The sequence below is a fragment of the Saccostrea echinata genome, unplaced genomic scaffold (genome assembly GCF_033153115.1).
Source record: "Saccostrea echinata isolate AGI-Se365-2 ecotype Australia unplaced genomic scaffold, CSIRO_AGI_Sech_v1 ptg000024l, whole genome shotgun sequence".
Taxonomy (NCBI): domain Eukaryota; kingdom Metazoa; phylum Mollusca; class Bivalvia; order Ostreida; family Ostreidae; genus Saccostrea; species Saccostrea echinata.
In genome coordinates this window covers 2,829,894-2,838,783 of record NW_026889773.1, presented here as the reverse complement: position 1 = coordinate 2,838,783, position 8,890 = coordinate 2,829,894, and positions in this window count along the sequence as shown.

The following is an 8,890-nucleotide window of genomic DNA, read 5'->3' as shown; positions in this document are numbered from 1 at the left end:
TCCTTCATAAATGCGGAACAATAACAAACATTATTGTAAAGTTTGATATCTTGAACCATGGCATGTTTCATTTTCTGAGACCAAGTTTTCCCTTCGACAGCTTTTGAATATGATTGAGCATCAAAACTTTCGCGATACAAAAGCTGTGGCTTTGCTAACTTCAGTTTTGCTTCTTGTATGACATACAAAGCGTCCCGGTATCTTGATGTAGTGAAATAATACAGTGCAATATACAAGATATCCGATATACATCCAAACATCGCTGCTAATTTCAGCATATAACGAGACATCCTGTCTGAAATATATCTGCGTCTGTTGCACTCAGTTTCACTGCACTTGTTTTGTATTATAAAAGCTGTTAATTGAAGAATGGCTGTGATTTGAGCTTGCAAAGCAACGATTTGAAATTGCGTAAGGGGTAAACTGACAGATTCTTCAATTGCACGTACGTACCTAAAGATGTGTTGTAGGTCTGGAATAGGTATTGAAACATGAATATATATTTCCATGAAGAAGTGCGCGTCAAAGTCAGGTTCAGCAACTAATATTCGATCATCTGTTGATATTTTAAGTGTTGGATTGCAGAGAACATCTGTGATATTAAATTGAATGGCTGTAATGGACAGAAGAAATGTTACGCCTTTCTCATACAGTTGGTAAAGCTGGGTAAATAACTGCGCCTGTGCTTCACCGTAAATTTTATCAAGAAAGATATTGTTATCAGGAATAAAAAAGTTTGGGCATTCTCCCTTATATACCCAGAGAAGGATTCTCTTAAAACAGGCCCAAAAACATCCTAAAAGTGTTTGAGGACTCCAACAGGATATTATTCTTTGCTGAATAACCCAAAAAACTGCAGTTTTCATGTGATAAGAACATAATAGTTTATCCTTTTCATTCAACCCTTTGTTTATAATTTCCTTTAAAAATAATTTAAGCAAACCATAAGTCAAAAGCTGAACATGATTCATTGAGCACATAAGTTTCTGTTCTGCAAGGGAAAACGATATTCGCCATTCATTATGCTCTTGATCTCCTAACCTGTGTCCTACTGGTACAAAATGACATCCACTTTTGACTATGTCCTTAACAATATAGAGATGGGGCCAACTGCAACATCTTTGTATCCATGAAGAGGCACATGGAGGCCAAACGTCACTGACTAAGCAATGGACATTATCATACTCTAATGGTCCAACTTTTCCACTAGCACTAGGTCCATGTTCCTTAGAACTTTTCCTCACTGCTGGGACCATAATTTTTCTATACTTGGAGCTCGATAAACACGGTCTACCATTTAAAATAAAACATGCAGATTGAATACTTCGTCTATAACTTTGTGTAAGTAAATAAAGTAACGAGAACCCCGGTGGACGACCGGATGAATCGGCTATGATCAATGTATGTTTGTCTCTTGCGTACAACCGAACTTCTGATAAATTCCACACCACTCTATGGTCATCTGGCCATAACATAAAGTCCATATCTGATCCTTGCATTCTGAAACCTTCTCTGTAACTTCCACTCCACATCATTTTGTTTTGATCTGAGTTAACTTTTCTGTCAATTAATTCCATGATGTCAACCAGGTCTCTCCTCATGCGCACCTGTTGTGTAGTTCCAATGTTGCGACACAGCCCCACATATACTGACTCTGACATGTTCTGTAATACACTGTGAGAAGAATACTATTTCTTAACTTAGGTATTACATTAGATGACATTTTATATTCTGAAAAATATATATCCTTTTTCTTCGTAGTACTTACACATCAGCTGGGATCTTAGAAGTCATAGCCAAAATTTTGCCGGAGAAATCACCTGTAAATGTAAAGTAAATAAGTATGAGAGTCCTCTGTAAAGATTTCTAGCAATCTACCTTTCTCTTATGCTTCTCTTTTCAATTTGAATTTTATATACATAGGTGGAAAATAATTCACTTTGTATGTTAATTATATTTCGCCTTTATCAAAAACATATGAAATATATGGAGATAACGAACAGTATTCAAGCTCAAAAGTCCATTAAACATTACGAAATAGGAGCAGAGCAAGCGCGGACTTCCAAAACATCAGAAGTGGGATCATGTGCCATGGAGGAGTGAGCATTCATTGCAGACCGGTCACACCCGCCGTGTCCTCTTTGTCATGATCTGGAAATAACGAAAAATCCGTTGACAATTCAGTGTGTAAATAATGGCCTAACAATTAGTATGAAAAACGTCAGTCAGCATATGACTCAATGATAAATTGTATTTGCTGAGAAGGTCATTGTATCGACCAAGAACTTACGAAATGATGACTACAAAGGAGACTGCTGATATTCTTGTTTCATCAACTTGTTTGTCATTAATTTACCACGTTTTAGAAATTGTTCATACGTAGAGCATGCTCTTGCTTATCGAATCACTAGAGATATAAACCCCGTATGCAGGTGATGAAGGTATATTGCTGCATAAGTAAGGGAAGTTGACGATTGGAATCTTAAAGTCATCACGTTTATCATAAAGTTTGGTTGTTAGATTACCATTAACGTCTTTTTCAAGTAAAATATCCAAGTATGAAACAGATGTGTCAGACTCTGTTTTATTTTTTTTTATCTCAAGCTCGACGGGATATATCGTATCGACATAAGAATAGAAATAACCATTGTTAATTGACAATATCGTTGATATATCTAAATGTCGAGTTGAAGGCCCCAGCAAGTTTGTCTTCTTTTCACGTATAAGATGTTGGACAAATTCAGCTTCATATGAATACAAAAAAGGTCTGCTAATAACGGGGCGCAATTGGTACCCATGGAAATTCAAATAGATTGTTGGAAGACCTGGTCTCCTAAAACCACATAGATATTGTCAATCAGAAACTCAAGAATCTTTTTAATGTTAACTTCAGAGTAATTGTGTGTACAATCAGAATGTTTTTTTTAACAAAATAGTTTTGCAAATGACCAATGGCAAGATAAGTAAATTTACGAGTTCCATTTTTATTGAAAAAGCAGCTGTCAATGATATCAAAAAGCCTGGACTTTAATTTATCGTGGGGAATGGTTGTGTATAAAGTTGAAAAGTCGTAAGTTTTTAAGATGTTGATTTTGGTAAAATTTTGTGATTTTAAATGTTCCAAAAGTTCCTTGGAATTTTTAAGTATCCACATCTGATTTACACCACTTCTCAAATATACTGTTGCACATTACTCTTGAAGTTTCTCCTTCACTACAGTTAATATCTTAGTGAGGAGTAAAGAAAGAGGCTTGGTAGAACATTTACTGGAACCCGCTATGTATCTTTGTTTGTAAGGATTTTTATGAAGTTTCGGAATCCAATATAGATATGGCAATTCAAATTCATTTTGGTTGTTTGGAATATTAAAAATATTCAAAACTGACATATGATTTGAAGAATTTCTTCTTTAGAAAGGGAACTATGAGTATAAGTTGGATTACCACTTGTAAAATTAAGTCCAAGTTCTTCTAAAATACATTTAATATAATGAGCCTTACAAACAAACACAATGTTGTTACCTGCTTTGTCAGCAGGGACCAGTACGTACTGATCATGTAATCTATCTAATTCTTTTTTCACATCTGGATTATTGAATGCAGAAGGATAGATTGTTCTCATATTGCTCCTCAATCTTTAAATGTGCGATTTTAACATACATCTGATACATTTAATCCATTCTGACAAAGTGTCAAGGTCTTCTTCTTCATGTCTGGCCCATCGCCTGGCGTAATCCTACAGAATCCATAATATTTATGAAATTCCGACGCCAGTTGAAGGATCGGGGTTCCCTATATTTAGGACCTTTAAAATTAATGATCTAAGGTCCTCATTATTAACTGTATTTACGTCAGCAGAAAAAACGTGTCCAGCAGGACTATAGTTATAGGTTGAAGAAGAACATAAACACGATGGAGGATTATGCTTTAGATATTCGATATCCAGGCCCTGTAAGTTTTCCTGTAATTAAAAAGTTTGGAAGCAATAGTCGATGTATATTTCTAGGATATACAAGGTGTAGTCTTTAACTTGAAATATGATGGAATACAAGACTGGACGCTTTTGTGATTAAGAATATTACTTATATTATTCGCGTCAATTCCTTTGTTGGCATATTGAAGTTTAAGGAAAAAACGGATTGTTTTAGCTGCATTTTCTTCAGTAAAACGCGCGGGTTTAAAAAGCCTATGATTTGCAATATCCATAATCACAGATCCGAGCCTATATTCTGGTGTCGAGGAATCAAAAAACGGACTTTCCTTGACCTTTTCAAGAAGACAAAATTTTCATATCTCTCAGTTGATTCGATAAGCAAGAGCATACTCTACGTATGAACAATTTCTAAAACGAGGTAAATTATTGACAAACAAGTTGATGAAACAAGAATATCAGCGGTCTCGTTTAAAGTCATCATTTAGTTAGTTCTATGGTCGATACAATGACCTTCTCAGCAAATACAATTTATCATTGAGTCAAATGCTGACTGACATTTTTCATACTAATTGTTAGACCATTATTTACACACTGAATTGTGGACTGATTTTTTCGTTATTTCCCGATCATGACAAGGAGCACACGGTGGGTGTGACCGGTCGGCAGGGGATGCTCACTCCTCCATGGCACCTGATCCCACCTCTGATGTTTTGGAGGTCTGTGTTTGTTCTGCACCTATTTTGTAATGTTTAATGGACTTTTGAGCTTGAATGCTGTTCGTTATCTCCATATATTTCATTTCACCAACATAAACAAGTCCACAAAGATTACATTCTATTCCGTAGACAACATTAGAAGATTTGCAGTTCAATTTTCCCAAGTTTTGGTATAGAAGCTCTGTCCAGTAAGATTACTGTTGAAAGAAGTGTTAGTTATGAAAATGTCACAGGTTTTACAGTTTTTCGCAGAACATTTTGAAATAGAAGACATGGGATCGGAAAAGGAATCTTCAAATATATCTCTAATAGAAACCTTACATTCTTTCAATTTTTTGTATGAACTATTGGTTTTATACCAAAACTGGGAATCTGAAGACTGTACATATGACATATGTTTAATATCCCTGAGGATTATCCGAGGGGCACCGAATGAACTCCTTGAGTCTGTATCCCTTATAGACTCAAAAGAGTGACGCCTTTCTGTACTGGGCGACTTGTCTGCCAGTATCATTTCGTTATTCTGTGTACTCATGAATGAATAGAATTTAAATGGTCTTTTCCAATGCAAGTCTACCTTTGGGTCATTGGTTCAGTACCAAATGCTGCTTGCACTCAAATATGGCCACACTAAATAAATTCCTTGTTTTACTTCTATGGGTGGGTAGGTTTTCAGAAAAAATTGATAAAAAAATAAAGTTTCGGAATCCAGTATAGATATGATAATTTAAATTCATGTTGGTTGTTGGGTATATTAAAAATAATCAAAAATGACATATGATTTTGAAGAATTTCCCTTTAGAAAGGGGGCTATGGGTATAAGTTGAATTACTACTTGGAAATAATGAGCCTTACAAACAAACACAATGTTGTTACCTGCTTTGTCAGAGGGGACCAGTACATACTGATCGTGTAATCTATTTAATTCTTTTTTCAGTTCTGAATTATTGAATATAGAAGGATAGTTGGTTTTCATTTTGCCGCTAAATCGCTAAATTCGAGATTTTATCATACATCTGATACATTTAATTCATATTGACATCTTGTCAAGGTCTTCTTTTGTATGTCTGGCCCATCGCCTAGTGTAATCTTCCACAGAATTCTTAATATTTATGAAATTTTGACGCCAGGTCAAAGATCGGGGTTCTCTTAATTTTGGCCCATTTAAAATCAATAAGTTTTAATGATTTAAGTTTAAGGTCCTCATTATGAACTATATTTACGTCACCAGTCCAGCAGGACTATAGTTGTAGGGTGAAGAAGAACATGAACATGTAATTATTGGAATCTATCCAATTTTTTAAGGCTGCAGTATTCTTAGTTTTGATAGAAATGTAAAATTTAAAAAAAAATGTCAAGGAAGAAAGCATTACTTTCAGGCAACTCAAGCGTCTTGTATTATATAAATGCTATTGTGTGAAATAGCATTATTGGCATGACTAAATTCTTTAAAATAAAGAATGCAGCATGTAATACTTTCTTTTAACGATGATAGCGGGATATTAGTAGATAAATAAGGAAATATTATGATAGAAAAGTTGAAGTCATATCGTTTGTCATATAATTTAGTTGTTAATTGTCCATTATCGTCTATAGTCAATAAAATATCCAAGTATGAAAAAAGATGTCAGACTTTATGGTGTCTTTTATTTCAGTTCACAGGGATGTATCGAATCGACATATTGCTCCAACATTGAAAAGATTCAGGAAATAAGAAGAAAAATACATAAACTAGTGTTATTTTATAAAATAGTGTATGGATTAGCTCCCCAGTATTTGCAAGATTTATTACAACAATGCATTTTACCACATAATTCTTATCCTTTAAGGAATCAGGACAAGCTTACATTTCATATCCCACAAGCCAAAACGACTTCATTTATGAAAAGTTTCCTTCCTTCAACTATAAGACTTTGGAATGATTTACCCTTTAATATTCGAAACCTTTCTACACTTTCATCATTCAAGACTGCCATAAAAAATATATACTGCTTAAAACCTAAGAAATATTACAACTATGGAAGTCGTAAAATGAATATATTACATTGTCAATTGCGAAATAATGCTAGTAATTTAAATGCTGATTTATTTAATCATTTTTTAAGGGAAGATCAAAATTGTGACATGTGCAGATATAGCTCTGAAACATCATTTCACTTTTTTATGAAATGTCCAAAATATTGTGTACAAAGGCAAAACCTTATGCAAAACTTTAATACTTTGCAATTACCAATGCCTATATCCTTACAGCTTATTTTGAATGGAGACAATAATCTTACTTACAACCGAAATATTGCTGTATTTAAAATTGTTCAAGAATTTATTGCATCTACAAAGAGATTTGCATGATATTGATTCTTCTTTTTTTAAATTTTGTCAAACCACAGAACCAACATCTATTTATGTGTTCTTATTAACTTTCACATTTATACTTGTATTATTATAATTATGAGTCATATATGTTAAATGCAAACTTATATAGTATCATCAGCTCATTTATATTTTTTTCCCTACTTATTTTGTCTTCTTTTATATATATATATATATATATATATATATATATATATATATATATATATATATATATATATATATATATATATATATATATATATATATATATATATATCTTTAGAATATTCACATGTATATATTTTTTTCAATGTTATGTAATTAATATTTACTTGTAACATGTATGACTTGACCTGTATTGTGGAGAGGACTTATATAGGCAGTGCCTGCTGTCCAATCCAGTTATGTTTAATCATAATAAAATATTGTTTAATTAATCGAATCGAAATATGAATGAAAGTAAATATTGTTAATTGATAAAACGTCCATATAAATAAATGTTGAGTTAAATGGCCAGAAGAAGAATTCTCTTCTTCAAATGATGAAGTGTTTGGATAACTTCCACTTCAGGTAAAAAACATGTCAGCTAATCAAGGGCAACATAGACAACTGCTTCCTTAATAAATGTTCATATCTTGCCTTTGGTCATCTGCATAAAATTATTATTATTATTCAACACAAAAGTGCTCTGAAGTTGATATAAAAAAGATGCTGGAATTCTTCATTGACAATATATATGTGGTCTAAAAGAAAAGATCTTCAAGTGCTTATTGTGCTCTGTTATTAGCTGACCTGTTTTTATATTCCTATGAAAAAGAATAAAAAAAAATTCTATTTATCTACTACGTTTCATCAATTATCAATGCATGGTCATTCATGCGTCAACTCAATATATCCAAATATAGTAATATTCCATGATCATCTGCAATATTGAGTTTACGTCTCCCAACGTATTCGATACTCCAAAGCATGCTCTGAATACGACCAATATTTAAACCAAGGCAGACAACTGACAAATAAGTTGATGTACAGGGATTTCAACAACCTCGTTTAAGTCAGTAAACTCTATAGTCGTTATAATGCCCTTGGTAGCCAATAAAACATATCTCTGGGTCGTATTTTTGCTAACGTGTATTAACCAATTGTTAGGTCTTTGTTTTTTTATACTTAATTTGATACGGAATATTCCGTCTACCTGATCAATACATAGGGCTGATGACGGGTGTGACCGGTCGACAGGGGATGCTTACTTCTCCTAGGCACCTGAACCAACCTCTGCAATTTCCGGGGGTCAGTGTTTTATTCCCTGTTCACAGATTTGTACTGTTTGTAGTTTTTTTTTCAGATCGTTCACTGTTTTTTACCTTGACCTTTTCTTTTTTGCGTTTTTTCTTAATATTATCACTGTCTTACCAATTTAACGATTTTAAAGGTATCAGAAAATGATGAAGCCGCTTTATTTGCGATTAATTTTCAATTATGCTTTGACTTGTTTTATGAAGAAAGTGTTGATTTTTATCTGAAAACTTTAATTCTATGTCCATTTCATTTAAACTCTGGGCAAAGCACAATATCTGCAACCCTTAAAGTCCATGATTTTTACGAAAATATCAAGTTCAAATGATCAAAACCAAACTGCTCTGTCCTGGATTTTCTTAAGAAATATCTTGGTATACAAGAAGTATATCTAGGACCATTCAGTTTGACAAAAATGTAATTGTCCACGAACTTTATGGACAATCCTGTATCTGCCAAAGCATTTGAATTTGGTAATACATGAATACCTATAATTGCATAGGGATCAAATTGCATATAGACCTTATGAATGTTTCTGTCAAAGAAATTCTCTCTATCAAATGCATTGCAGGATTAATTTAAAAAAACGATTG